Here is a 16,190-nt window from a genome sequence, read left to right on the forward strand (position 1 = left end):
GCAATGGTTCTTTAAATGTATCCTCTTTTTATCTGCAACAACAGAACTAGGATTATAGAATAATAATTTGGAACATTATGTCTGGAATGCTGTGCAAATAATCCTTATTAGATTGGAATGATCCCTGAAGAGAGAGAGAGAGAGTGTGTGTGTTTGTGTGCAATGTTGGGAGGAGGGGGAAGTTATGTATAAGTAAGAGAGAACAAGAGAGACAGAGATTTGGAGCTTTATTAATAAACACTATCAGTCACAGATTATGTAAATTATATATATGTAAAATTTTATTAAAAAAATTGGAAGCACTATATTTGAGTTAAAATACAAGCCGGGGAGTGTATTGCTACCAGGTAATCCATTGCATACTGAACACAGAGAGAAGGCGACAGGCAGAATATATTCTCTAGTTTGTTTTATTAGAATTATGATTGTTATTTTTTCATAATAATATTAATGAATGTGTAAGGAGACTGAATCATGAAAATCAAGTACCTCTCACTGAGAATTTGAAAGCATTTTATAGATGAAGGACTTTTTTCTACTCTATGTGAACAAAGTTTTGGTGAATTAGATTATATTTGCTATTTTAGGGCAAAAGTTATCATTTTTCATCTTGGCAAATGACTAAATGCTAGTCAAGGTTTTCCCAATATGCAAACGTCAGAGGCATCATAAAGGGTGTGTATGGTTTAAGATTCAGAAGACAGGAAATATCTTTTTCTCCTTCATTTTCTTTTCTCAAGAAAAGAAAGTTGAGTGTGCATGGAGTACACAGGTAGATGCACACTCAAAGATACACTCACACAAAGGTTGGCCAGAGGGCAGCCTGAAGACGCTAGCAGTGCCTGAACCAGGCAGAATGATGCAAAAGCCACAGGAAGGAAAGGAAAGTGTCAGCAAGGAGAGCAGCTCCATCTTTGCTGACCTCTGCCTTCACAACCATCTAATCTCCTCTGTATTCCTTCCTATTATCCTCTATCTTTCCACTTTGCCCCATTGATACAGAGCATGGAAAACATTTTCCCTGACCTGAACAAGCATTTATGAGCAGCTACTTCCTGAGTTTGGTGACTATTTTTGGTCCTTAAAAAGCATTGTACTTCCTATGAATTGTGATAGCAGTTTATATTATTACAATTATTTAGCAGTAAGTTATCCCTGCTTAGATACCCAGGTTTATATTTTCAACCACTGAAATTTAGAAGCCTTAAAAGAATTCTTGCTAATAGGTAACTAGTCAATTTCCATGGTTAAAACAGAGAGAAGGTGAAAGTGAAAACTACAATATTGTGGAGAATTCTAAAAGTTTGTGCCAAGAAACGCTAAAATGATTTATATTCAAAATAATTTTTAAAATATAATTTAGAATTATTTTAAAGAAAGTTTAATGGGAGACAAGGGTATACCTGAGGTATAATATCCTCCTGTTGAATTCCAAATTCTATCTTAGAATTTTGTTCTATCGTGTAATGATGCACAAATGTCAGATAATTCCCAGCAGCTGTACTACAGAAAAATCTCATGAACCTGTCTGCTGTTCAACTCACTTTCCTTAGGTAATCGAATGGATAAAGCTTGCCACTCAAGGTCAGGAAAAAAGGGATGAAATAGAAAAAAAATTAGATGAAACATTCAAAGAAAAAGCTGATATAATTCTCTCTCCTGATATCTTTCTCCCAACTTTCTTCTTTACTCTTGATATTACAGACTTATTTAGAAGTTTAAAATATTCTGGGATCCAAAAATGTGTCAAAATTACAACACCTTGAAATTTTTAGTTACTTTAAACTGTGCCTTCAAAAGCAATTATTTCTATAAATGGCATAAATTGCCAACTCTTCTGCAATTGAGAACCAAATTTTGTTGGGGTTTTTGAATTAGGTTTCTTCTTTTTTTCTTTTACTTCTTTTTTTTATTTTACTTTGACAAAATATTTTTTAATATATCTGAAATTTGAATTTAAATTGAGAATTGATGATTGAGGGACAGATTTATGAAGCATCAAGACATCTAATTGGTATTTGAGTATTTGTGGGGCTGTGTTTATGTACTTACATACTTATTTCAACATTCATTCATCCACTTATTTATGAACAAAACACTAGACAAAAATCTACTTTCACAAAACGATAGTAGGCAAATTCTTAATATAAAAGCCACTTCATCGATTAATCATGATTACAGAAAATTCCCCTTGTGACAGAATATCATTTAACTTCCAAAAACTACAGGCAGTGACAGCACACATTTTTTTAGAGCTCTACTCTGCAATAATTGTGTTTAAAGAAAGACTGTCCAGCATGATCTTTGAAGGAGCTTAAATTACCAATCAAATATACATAAACCATTTCATTTGTTAAGGTCTTGATTTTCTATATTATTTTGGCTTTGTTTTAACAAATAGACTTGGCTATAATGAAAATAAACCTGCTGAAGTCTCCGAGGTCTGAGACAAGCTATAACACATTTCTGCACCACGGGGTGGGCTCCTGGGATGCCTACTGAGAAAATGCTTGCCCACTGAGCATGCCCAGACTATTAAAATGAATTGACATGTTAATGCTGACAGGAAAAGAGCACAAGAGAGCTTACTAAATTACTGCTCAGTCAGGCACTAGGAATTCCTGAGTGGCTAACTCCTGAGCAAAACCCACTGCGAGCAGAACAACAACAACAAAACTTTATTGTCAAATGCATCCAAACAAACAAACACTAACAGGGTTGTCATGTTAGTAATCCACCTACCCATAAATCATATGGATTTTAATCATACCTGCCACCTTAGCTGCTTATCCCTGGAGACATTGTTTTCTTTTTGCTCCCTCCTTCATTCGCTTTCAATTATCTGGAAGCTGGTTCGTGTGTTTATTTATTTATCTAAAGTTCACATACAGTATGCACGCACAAATTTTCTCCAGGGGTCTCCATCAAGCAGATCATAGGAGGAGGCAGTGAAGCGTAGCAGCTAACAGCTCAGATGAATGTACTTGGTCACAAAAACCTGCTTTGGACCATGATGACAAGAAAAGGGGAGGACAGAAAGTAATTAGTGTGTGTACAATGATTGATTATGGCTTAATATTCAGGCATTTCACCTTTAGACCACTATAGGTATACTTAAGGAATGATGAAACAGGAAGTCCTTGTGGGTTTTGATAAGCGAAGAAGAAAAAAATCCACTTTTCTACATTTAAGTCATTAGCTTTCTCTTCTGTGGAGGAGGAATAAAGTTTTGTTTTTGTTTTTTTTTTACTTTAAACATATATCTGATCAGTCTATTCACTGCATCTAAGAATTGTTTAAAATCTCAAATATTAAGATGAGCATAAATAAGTGACTTCTAGCCTTAGGCAAGCGGAGAGTAGATGAAAAGAAGCTGCACATTTCAGATGAAATTATCCAACATTGTCATTGTGTGGTCTCACTCCCATGAACAACTTTAGAAAATAATACCCATTTGGCTACTCAAGAAATAAGTAGTGAACTGCTCATGACCTTTTCTCAACTCCAGGAGGTGAAAGAGGAGCACAGAGGCATTGTGGAATTTGTAGCCTTTAGACATAAAAATCATTTTCATGAGAACAAATTGGCCAAAAAATAGATATGGTAGATATGGCAAATTCAAGAAAAAGAAAATTTTCACTTTATTTTATCTATCAGGTTCAAGGGTTTTTGATCCTATAATGTGTGTGTGTGTGTGTGTGTGTGTGTGTGAGAGAGAGAGAGAGAGAGAGAGAGAGTATGTCATAATGGCTTTTTATGCACACTTTGATCTATACTTGCCAAGCTGTGTATTAGCTCCATCTCTAGATAGAAGCTGTTTAGAACACCCATAGAAATTAAAAGGATCACATGGAGTTTGACATTTTGCAAAATGAAAGAATAATGGATGTATTATATTGTGTGTTTTTTCATTTTAATAAAAATGTCTAACTGACCCTTGGGAAGCTTGGCTGGAAGTTTAGAAGTCTGAATCATTTTTCTTCCTTTTTATGCTCAAAAAGTATACGAATGTAATTTCTTCAGCTTCCTATTTCCTTTGATAGTTAAGTTTCTTGCTCATAAATCATAAACTAAATAATCAAAGTTTACCCTTAAATAATTTGGTATCTTTTGTCTTTGCATCTTATATCCAAATAACCAGATAAATAAATCTCCCTGCTCTATTCACTTTTGTTTGTCTTCTTATAACTGTGACCAAGGACAGGCCATAGTACATAAGTGTTTGACCTTTAACCTCAAGTCTGAAAGGATAAAGAATCCATCTCAAATTGGATGTAAAATTTTAGTCTTCCCAAGTGCCAGATTATTTATACAAAACAGGAACTTAAGTAAATATTTTGGGATGGAAGTAAATCATTAAGTTATTTTTCACATTTTACCATTATACATCTGTATTTTATAGATTGAGATCATGGTTTTAAGTTTTCTATAGACTTCCCTGAATATCATCTTCATTAATCTATTCAACTGTTACTTATTGAGTACCTAATATGTGTCAGGTATGTGCCAGATCACAATGTCTTAGGTAAGATAGTCCTTAATTATTGCATAGATTTGACATGTCTATAGATATATCTATAGACATCTATCTATCCATCTCATTTCAAAAATATCAACTCTAAGGTCCAAATTTAAACTGAACATAGTTTAGGTTATTAAAATAACCCAAATACAGAAAATCATTTTTTATGCACCAATAAAAAAAATGGCCAACAAGATTTTGATCACCCAAGTCTGTTTTGCTCTCTCTGTATCACATGTTTGAGAAGAGAAAGGAGCCCAGGGAAGAACACAGAACATCACAAAATTGTGAGAAATTCTCAGAAAGGCCAAGAAGGAAGAATCAGAGAGACCGATGGAGATGGGGAGAAGAGGAAATGGGAAGAGAATATTTCAAGAAAGAGAATCCAGAGTTGTCAAAATGTCAAATAACATAAGGACTGAAAAAGGTCTTTTGGTTTAGTAAGAAGATGCCATTGCTGATCTCACAGGAGTGGTAGAGTGAAAGCCAGATTGCAGTGGCTTTAGAAATAAATAGAATAAAATGAAGAAACAACTAGTGCCAAACATTATTTTTAAAGAGTTTCTCAGTGAAGAGGAGAAGAGAGAGATAAGACCCTAGCTAGAATGGATTGGAGATAGAAGGATGATTGCAGGGACTCCACCCTGCAAATGTCTATACCTGAGTCTGTGTCTGGCTCCCCATGGAGGTGTAAAGTATACAGTCAGCCCTCTACTGTGCAGTGGCACTGTTGCTGTTTGTTCATTCACTCATTCTTAAAGTAGACGACTTTGGGCCATGTCAGAGTGTTCTTGAGAAGTGACCAATAGTTAATAAGAGGTTAAAATGGATAAGGAATGAGATCCTGTTGTGTAGCACCGGGAACAGTATCTAGTCACTTATGATGGAGCATGATAATGTGAGAAAAAAGAATCTATACATGTTATGTGTAACTGGGTCACCATGCTGTACAGTAGAAAATTGACAGAACACTGTAAACCAGCTATAATGAAAAAAACATCATTATATATGAAAAAAAAAAAAAGAAGAAGAGGTTAGAGATATTAGGGAAAGAGAGAGAGAAATTCAAGACAAGGGCTATGGGGGAATTGGCCACAGGGGGAAAAATGGGGTATAAGTCTTTTTATTTAGACAAATATGTATTCAGTTCAGTTTGTATCACTTGCAGTTCTGCCACAGATGTATACATGGCCAGCCTACATAAACAAGCCTTCCAGCACCCTCACCAAGTCTATCTTTTTTCTGTTACTAATATGGGACATGAATTATTTGAAATAGAAGAAGTTCTGTTTTTTTTTTTTTTTTTACTGTTAGACCCTTAGCTCCTAGAGTGTTACCCATAGGAGGTGCTCAATTAACATGCATGACTTCTATAGTCATTACGCAATACAAGTATTTGTAAAATTACGTTGTTTTCTGGATGAAAATACTGTTTGTCTAAAGAACTGACAATTCACGTTTTTCCCCATGTTGGCAGATGCCAACTCTGTTCAAGGTTGGCCTGAGTTCTCCAACAACTCAGGAGAATCATGATTATTCTCAATATGTTGATTGTCTATAGGTCTGCTTGGCGGGGGATTGTTATGTGGTGGGAATGTGACCCAGGAATGGCCAGCGAGATATGTGGCGAGATTATTTTATGGGATTCTGGAAAATATTTCCTTGCTAGTGAAAACACACTTAGAGAATAAATGCTTCCTTAACTTCTCTGTGTCATTTTGTCTCATTTAATACCTGGAACCAGGGTACCCACCTTTTAAGCATAAGAATAAGCCAACTTGCTTATATTACCAGAGAAGAAAGATCTGTGCCATTGAACAAGTTAACCCTGAAATCATTCAATTGTGTTCCTCTACAACCCCCCGAAATGCCAGGGGATAACCGATATACAGCCATAATCCCTCATTTCAAAAGTTTACAATCTCCTGGACATGCCATCCTGAATATGGCATCCTGAAGATGGCATGTTCACATATGGGTGAGAGGACACAAAAAAGGAGAATGAAAAAGGGTTTGTTATCTGGAGGCTTGCCTAGGGACAGGTCCACTCACAAGCTGATTCAGGCTATTAAGAGTTTAGCAAGATGAGGAAGTTCTCATTGTGGCACAGTGGAAACAAACCTGACTAATATCCATGAGGATGTGGGTTCGGTCCCTGGCCTTGCTCAGTGGGTTAAGGATCTGGAGTTGCCGTGAAGTGTGGTGTAGGTCACAGGTGTGGCTCAGATCCTGTGTTGCTGTGGCTGTGGCTGGCAGCTGCAGCTCCGATTCAACCCCTGGCTGGGCAAGAAACATCCATATGCTACAGGCATGGCCCTAAAAAGCAAAGAGGAAAAAAAAAAAAAAAAAAGACTTTGGCAAGATGATTCTTAAATGATGTTATGCAATCTTGGGAGAGATACTCTATCCTCACCTTGTGCAACATTAGAAGTAAGGTAAGCTTCCTCCCATAGTGTAGGGGTAGGGGCTATACAGGGGCTTGAAAGTAGGTCTCTTTAGGGTCATCTTATCTTCTGTCTATCACAGTCCACCATCTGGCCATCAATGATTCATGTCCCTCAAACATGAAAAATAAAATCATCCCCTCCAGAGTTCCCAGGAGCCTCATCCCAATACAGCACAAGCTCAAAATTCAAAACTCCCATCATCTAACTCAGGTCTAGGTATGAATGAGGTTTCTGGGTAGAATCTGTTAAGAACAGCTAGCTCTTCAGGCACTCCTCTCCATCTGTAACCCTGTAACACTAAAAACAGGGTTTTTAACTTAAAAAGTTATCTGCCTTTAACAAACTCAATATGAAATGGTGGGACAGACAAAAAATAACATTTATAAGCAATTCAAAAGGGGGGGGGGATAGAAGATAAAAAGATAGTCACTGCTCCATGGAACTCCTGAAATCCAGCCAGGCAAATGTTGGGGAGTTTCTTGATTTGATTTCAAGGACTGAGGATAATTCTTTGTGGCTCTAAGCTCCAACCCCTGGCTCTTGGCTTGGCTTTTTGAGTCACTCTTCCTCTTTGATGAAAGGTAGCATAAGTTTACAGCTGAGGAACTTTATCAGAATTTCCTGCCAGTAGAATTTGGGGGTGTCTGACAGCTTCCTTTCATATTGTACTCTTTGTCCTTTTTAATCCCTCTAGTAGTGACTTCTTCATTGAAACTTTTTTTTTTTTCCTTTTCTAGGTCCGCTCCTGCAGCATATGGAGGTTCCCAGGCTAGGGATCTAATTGGAGCTGTAGCCACTGGCGTACAGCACAGCCACATCAACATGGGATCCGAGCCACATCAACATGGGATCTGAACCACATCTGCGACCTACACCACAACTCATGGCAACGCCAGATCCTTAATCCACTGAGCAAGGCCAGGGATCAAACACGCAACCTCATGACTCCTAGTTGGATCCTTAAACCACTGAGCCATGACAGGAACTCCCATTGAAACTATTAACTCAAGTATTTTCTAAGTCTCCTGTAAATTTTAATGGGGTTCACATCATACGACAAACACCAGGCTCACAGATCTTTTTGCGATAATCCCTTCTCTACTTTGGTGTCTTGCTAAAGTGCTAAGGGACACCACACTTAAATTAAAAGATTCTTTATAGTTAGATTGGGAGGTACATTGTTACTCTCTGGAAAAGCCCTATTTTGGGACTGAATACCCTAAGCTTAATTTTCTGAGGCTTAATTAAAAGGTTATAGGTCACATCCACAACTTTTTCTCTAGAGCAAACTTTCCTGACAGTAAATCTCTTAATGTTGATTATTTTTTAGTTGTCCGTTCCTCTTCTAGCATTTTACTACATCATCAAAAATAAACAGGCAGAAGTTTCACCCTTTTGCTTGGAAATCAGTTCTATGAACAAATTCATTATGTATAGGTTTTGCTTCCAGTGTATCTGTAGGAGACAATTTTGCCATGGTTTCTTCAAGTACATAACATCTCCTTCTTCCTCCAACTTTTAGTAACAATCTCCTTCTTCATTGTGCACTTTCATTGACAATATCTTTTGCAATGTTGGCCAGAGATTTTCCAATGGTTGGATCAAGTCTATCTAGACATTTTCTATCATGCTTTTCAAAATTCCTCATCTCCAACCACAACCTGCTTCCTAGTCACTCACAGATTTTTAGGTGTTAGTTTTCTATACTTTGCAACAAATTACCACTACCTCCTTATTGGCTTAAAAAAAAAAAAAAAACCACATATACTCATTACTTCACTGTCCCTGTGTGTTAGGAGTCCAGATATGTCTTGGCTGAGTCTTCAGTAAGGCCAGAATCAAGGTGTTGGCAAAGGCTGTGATTTTCACTGGAAGGCTTGACTTTAGAAGAACTCAATTCCAAGTTCACTCAGTCTGATAGTAGAATTTATCTTTTGGTGACTGTAAGACTGAGGGATGTAACTTTTTGCTGGTTATTGGCTAAAGGCCTTTCCCTGCTCTGTCATGTGGGCCTCCTAACATGGCACTTACTAGTTCAAAGCCGACAAGAGAGAAAAATCTCTAAAACAAGTCTGCTAGCAAGATTGGTGGGTCATTGTAAAATGTGGAATCATAGTAGTGACTCCATCACTTTTGCTGTATTCCACTGATTAGAATCAAGTCAAAATTCACACTCACTCTCAAAGAATGAGATAATAACAAAGGTGTGAACAGAAGAAGGTGTTAGAGGTTGAGCTGCCTCTCCAAATTCATTTGTTGAAGTGTGACTCCCCAGGATCTCAGCATGTGGCTGCATTTAAAAATAGGGTCCCTAAAGGGGTAATTAAGTTAAAATGAGGTTCTTAGGGTGGGCTCTAATCCACCAGGACTGGTATCCTTATAAGAAAAGGAGGGTAGGAGATGGGCACATACAGAGGAAAGACCAAGTAAAAACACAAGGAGAAGGTGACCATCTACACGTCAAGGAGAGGAGACTTGGAAGAAAGCAATCCTGCTGACACCTTGATCTCAGACTTCTAACCCCCAGAAAATAAATTTCTATTGCTAAGCCACCCAGTCTGCAGTACTTTTTAATGGCAAACTAATACAGTGGGTAATTGGAGGTCCCCTTAGGGTCTATCCTCCACAATTGGTGCAGTTACTGGTGTTTTCAAGACATGGTCCTAAGGAAGACTTGGTGTTTCTCTAAGATGCTTTAGAGTCCTCCCAGGAGACGGGAGTAAGAGAGAGAAGCATATGAAGATCTCTGGCCCCCAATTCCACTTCACGGAGTGAGTTCCACTTTAATCTGTTCTGAATATGAGCTTTCTACCTAGTAAGAACTTCAAATTCAAAGAATCCCTGTAGTCTTATCTGATGTGTCCTATCCCAGAATATATTCCTCCTACAGAAATTGTATTGCTTATTCAAATAGCACTGGGCTAATACTTAAGAGAACTAAACTCTAATGCCCACTCTGACACAAGCCAGTTGGGAAACTTTGAACAAGTTTTCTAAGTGCTTTACATTTTTTTGTTTCTTTACACATAAAGTTAGGAATTTGAACAAAATGATTCTAGATTCCTTTCCATCCCTCAGTAATATATATTTCACCAGGTGGTATATTTTGTTGTTAATCACTTTGCTTCCATTTCTACACTTTTAGGGGAGAGATAATAAGACAATTCTATATTGTACAAAGTTTCTTTTGCTTAATCAATAATGACAAATATTTCTAATAATTAAAAGCAAAATATATATTTGTACTGAAAGAGAACTTGACAATATTTCTCCTGTATTAGAAAGATGTATGGGTTACATTTTGAATATTGACTGCAGTTTTTATTTGCAATTACATGTCTTTGAGAAAGGAAATGAAATTAGACATAATAGATCGGGTATTTTCATAAATTCTGTCATTGCAAAGGAGTGTCTGCAGCCAATTTTAGGAGAAAAAAATGTTGTATCTTAAACCTCAAATAACAGTTTTTACCTTTGTGTTTTCACGGATGAATTTATAGCACTGAGATGTCTATTTGGTGTCTATGTAAAATAAGTGACAAATTAGAAATGAAAATAAAGTTCTTTTGTTCAAATGCCAGGGACCTCATCTGTATTTTTATTGCTTTGAGCTTTTTTACTCACTGATATGGGAGTTTGAATCCATGAATAATTCTTTATGCCACACCTGTAGTCTGAACTTGCTGCCATAGTTAAAAATTGATAGATAACTTTGCTGAACACTGTCAAAATGCAGCCCTGAAACTAAGGATACATTCACCTTAATTCACCATAACATTCAAAATATTCATTTCCTTTAGACAGTGGTTCAGAATTTGAGGTCAGCTAGAGTGAAAAAACTTTTAACGTTCTTTAGTTCTCAGTTGTAATCTAGCCTGGTTCTTCGGTCTTCAGTTCTCACAATGAAGGTCCCTGAACAGAACTCTATGAATACTTAAAAGGCCAAGTTTCTAAAGCTACACCAGGCTAGCAAGAGGTGCTGCATTCAAAAGAGCAGGGAGACAGGCAAGGACTAAATTGGCAGTATTTGCTGAATGATCCAAACCTATAGGGGGCAGGATTCCACCTGGTTGGGCTCTTGCATTGGAGTGAACTCAGGGACCAGCCCTCATGAAATGAAATGGGCTGCAAAAGAACAGCCAAAGTGACGGCAGATTTTTGTGTTCAATGACCGTATGGTTTTCATTATCTTGTTCTCAACGAAGAATTCATCCAAAGAACAACCAAATGAAAGCAATGTGTAAACCATGTCAACCCATCCTTGGATGAAAGTGTCACATTTGCTCTATTGTCGTGTAAAGGTGGGGAAAGGGGAGAGGAAGTAGGAAAAAATAAAGGTAATGAAAAAAGAAGGTGTGGTAGGAGCAAGAAGAAAGAAATGTATCAGCCATTCAGCTGTCTCATTATGTAGCTTCCCACACTCACCCAAGATGTAATTCATCCTGCAGGTGCAAACACTGTTGGCTTCCTCATGGACTCTTGACGGATGGACCGGATGTATGTTTTCCTACCCCAGATGCTCTTTAAGAACACCGGCAATGAGATAGGGGATTGTGTGCACCTGAATCAGCAATTCACTGAGTCTTATTTGTCTCCTCTCTTGTTTAAAGAATCAGTAGTGTAGTGCACAGAGCAACAAAAACTAGGCAGAAGGCTTTTTTTTTTCTGTTAACATAGAAAGAAGGCCAATCTAAACACCTTTTTGAGTCACTTCTTTATAATTGTCCTGAGATAAATATGACATTACTGCCCTGATTATTCATCGCCAAGAGACACATTAGTGGATAATTATCAGAACACATGGCAAGATCACATCCAGTCATAAAATCCATCCATACATTTTCTATAAGATTTTCAAAGATTTAAGATGGATCTTTTCCTATAAATTGAGAAAAAGAAAAAAAGATTTTTTGTCATGTGAATAGATAATGTATTAGAAATGGGAATGTTTCTTCTATCTGAATCATTGTCCCCACCCTCCCTCATTAGCTCCTACCAACTTCGAGGATTCCAAAATCCCAAACACAACTGACTCTTTTCAGGCTGAAGTTCCATTGACTTTTGGCAAAAAGCAACTTCCTGGTTCAAAGAAAAAAGGCTTATAAAAAAGCTCACAAGGCTTCTTAGACATCAAATGGGTCTTACGAAACCACATTTTGATGAGCTAAGTGTAAATGAATCAGAAACACATGGATTAAATTTCCCTTGAAATACACATGGGTTTGAAAATCAAGGAAAAAGTGTTTAGCCAAATGTGTTTTGGGTTTCCTTGAACTGAAAACATTTGAAAAAAGTGGAGGCATTTGCTAAACCCTAATACACTGTTGTGTTTGCTCAACCCTCCTCTAAATCAATTAAATTTCCACGAGGCTTCCTTCATTCCCTTGTGGTTTGCCTTGTCACCTCCGTCTTGACACTTTTTAGTCCAAACTAAATTCCCATTGAAAAAATAGACTGTTGTTCTAGATCTACTTAAATATGAAGTAGCTATTAAAACACCCAGCAAATCAAAGACATTAAGGGATAGAAAAGCACCCATTAGGTCATGTATTCTATCCTGAGGGTTGGAGCACATGCACTCACGGCTCTCCTGTGCTTTATCCAATGTGGTTTTAAAAGTCTCAAGTGACAAGACTTCACCACCTCCCTTGGGAGAATAGTGTGCATTCTAATAGATTTTGCCATTAGGAACTGTGCCTAAGTGTATAACAGAGGCACAATGGGATGGCTGGCAGGAAAATGGTATTATGGATAATTAACTCTTTCACTACTCCATATCAATCACCTGTAGCATGTTCAGCAACTGTAGCATTTCAGGACTAAAGAATATGCCAGATGTCTGTGTCCATTACTAGTTTTCATTTAAAAAAAAATCCAAAGTTTGGTTAATGGTATAAAACTATGCCTATGGTAATGTAAGATTAAGCTTCACAATGAATTGATTCATCACAATAAAACTGCGGAATGTCATTAATTTATTCTCTTGCCTATTAAATATTTCTGGAAAATACATGACTTAAAATCTTGAGGTTTTCATTGTCAGGAAATGATGTCAAATGGCACCACCTAGAATCTAAACACACATACTATCTGTGTATACATATATGTATTTTACATATGTTATAAAACATAGATTCTCCCTAAACTGCCTTCTTTCTGCTAATGTCTTTTCTTTAAATGCCTTCAGAGAAAATTGAACTTACTTTCCATTTCTGCTGCTGCTGAGGAAGGCCATGGGTTTATGAAAAAATATCTGTCTTTCCAGATAGAATGGAAAACCTAGCTTTCAATATAACTAACATGTTTTCAGAGGTCTTATGGCAGAGTTTACATTAATTTGCTTTAGTTCTCATTCTACTTACAAATGAGTTATAAGTCACATAATGGCTTACATGGCCTGTCATACTGCTACTATGCTGACCTTTTCAAAATTCTGCATTGTGAGCAGCTGACAGGCATACCTCTTCCATGCCAGTTACTGCAACCTATAAAACCTAACCAATGAAGTGGCAAGAAAAATCAGGTAAGAGGAATGGGAAACTGCACAATATTCTGACTTCTCTTTTCAATCTCTCTCAGATATGGGGTGGCTTTTCATGTTTCACCCAATCTTTTCTTTTCCTTTTAAAATGAGCATTTTCCTCTCCCTTGACCACATGCCTCATATTATTTTGCCCCTTTGTACACATTTCTATGTCAGTCATAAAATGAGTCCCCTGTTAGAATATAGAGTTGAGACTTTTATATCTATGTAGCACACTCTTTCTCTCTTACTATTTGAAGATCTGGGTGGTGTGGGAATGGGTAGGGACTGAGTTATTGAATAAATATTTTTCAGAACTCTACATCTATTTGATTATTATCACACTTTCTCACTTTAAATTGTCTTTCTTCAATATGTTTTAAATAATATTTAAAGCTAAGGACTTGCTTTTTGATTCCTGTATTCTGCACTTAATAATACCTATCATTAGCAAGTGAGCTGGGTCATTTTCTTCCCTCACTTACACCACAATGTGAAATGTCTCCACCCAGACTGTTTATATTACTACTGCAGCTTTGGTTATCATGGCCTTTTCCTGAAACAAATCTAGCTTTCCTTTTTAATTTTTTTTTCTTTAATCTTTCCTTATAAGCCAATCCTGTGGCTCTTAATAAGTATGTGACTTCTCTGAACTTCTTTTAATGGTTCCCCTTCTCCCTTGCTTAAAGGAATCATTGTAGTATTTAACAATTTTGAATTTCTGGTTTTAAAAGAGATATTGGTTTTTTTTTTTTTTTTTTTAGTATTTAAGCTGACTTAAATTCATGTATCAGGATTTTCACAGTAAAGCTTGAAAAGCACATACAATCACCATATGATAGCAACCAGGACCAAAAAGGGGGAGAACTGTTGTTTTCTTTCTTCTTTAAAAACAATTCAATATTGAAATGATTACAAACAGAGTAAGAACAATATTGAGTCATGTTACCAAGCATTGTATTCTAATCTGAACTTAAGTTTCTGAGTGAAGGGGTAGTTATGCTACTACTATTTAGAATGCTTTAAATTATGTCTCATGTTCAAAATGACTGAGTACAAAAGGCTCAGTTCTTCAGGTAGATAAACATTCTAGATTTTAGTAAGCACATGATGCATGCTGCTATTTTATGGCCATGGCCACCAGCCTGTTTATTTCATTATAGGTCAGAGTAAAATCAGATTCAGTAATACATCCAATGCCATACTTTACACAAATGTAGTAAAGTCTAAAAGTCTATCAGGAGGAACTGATGGCAAGGCTGTGACTGACTAAATTTGAATATGTATGTTTACTTTCTCCTTGTTTTATAATGGCTACCTTTACATAAAAGTCACCATACATAAGAGTTCATCTTAATAAGCATGCCAGATGAGTCATTATCTGAGAGGGAATTCAAATTCAAGATTTGTTTCTTTAAAAGCACTTTTATTCTATTTAACAAATACATGTTATTTCAAAGGGAGATATTAATAAATCTTTGAAAGCCAACATTTTCTATGCTATGATAATTCCATAGACATTGGGAAAGAGAAAATATTTATAAAGCATTTAGTGATGAGTAATTCACAAGGAAATGATTATAAATACAAGTCAAACAAATTGGCAATTGTTTGCATTTCAAATTAAAAATCACATGGAATGATGCATTGCTGTTTTGCTTCATGAGCATTTTAGGGAAAGCTATTCCTACCTACTTTTGTGAGGCACACATGGAGGTCTAGCTGATAGAACAGCAATATGTGAATCTGGATTTTATAAAGTCCCTCCTGCCTCTATCAGACCTTGTTGTGTGGCCTGGGCAATTTACTTTGTATTATCTGTACTTGTTTCCTCATCGGTAAAGCTGAGAATAAAAGTAATTTTTTAAAAAGTGTAAAGATTTCAATGATCAAGCATGCTAACAATTTATTGGGACCAAACTATGGTTTTCACAACAAATATGTTTTTCCTGAAGTAACAGATATTCCTAATAGATTGAATTCCATACAGACTTTTTAGATAATCATGCATGTCTACTTAAGATACAAGGAAATGAACTTGAAAAGGAGATAAGACTGATACCCAGGGTCACATGGGTATCAGAAAAACTAGTTAATGCCTTGTTTATAGAAATGTTCAACAAATGTTATATACTATAATCCTATGATGTTCAATGCAGATTATCCACCAACAGACTTCACTTATTTAATGACTCCTTAAATGAGGCTACCAGCATATGTGCTTGTCCTTATCCTGTATGTATTATCAAAAAGCAAAAAGGTAAAGATATTAAGTCCCTTCTCAATAGACATACTTAAAAAACACAACAAACTTATTTGTATCCTCAACTAATGGAATGATATACAGTGTGTGGCTAGGGAAGGAGATAGGTTAGCATCTGTGGACAAAATCATACCAGCCCTATTTCTCCACAGACAGACAGATGGACAAAAAGCACATGAGAGGAAGCTCAACACCACTAATTATTAGAGACATGCAAATCAAAACTGCAAGAAATATCATTTCACATCAGTCAGAATTGGTATTATCAAAAAAATCTATAAACAATAAATGCTGGAGAAGGTGTGAAGGAAGGGGAACCCTCCCACACAGTTGCTGGAAATGTAAATTGATGCAGTCACTATGGAGAAGAGTGTGGTGATTCCTTATAAAATAAAAATAGAACCATATAATATTTCATAGCATACCATATGATAT

At 36.5% G+C, this 16,190-nt stretch overlaps 1 long non-coding RNA gene across 2 annotated transcripts in view; it reads left to right on the forward strand.

Annotated features, from left to right (window-relative positions):
- Positions 1–14,852, forward strand: part of LOC106506175 — a 203,437-nt gene extending 188,585 nt beyond the window's left edge. For both annotated transcript variants that reach the window (XR_002339485.1, XR_002339484.1), the window contains exon 3: positions 11,418–14,852. This is a non-coding gene — a long non-coding RNA (uncharacterized LOC106506175). The remainder of the gene's footprint in view (positions 1–11,417) is intronic.

Source organism: Sus scrofa, chromosome 15 (assembly GCF_000003025.6).
Source record: "Sus scrofa isolate TJ Tabasco breed Duroc chromosome 15, Sscrofa11.1, whole genome shotgun sequence".
Lineage (NCBI taxonomy): Eukaryota > Metazoa > Chordata > Mammalia > Artiodactyla > Suidae > Sus > Sus scrofa.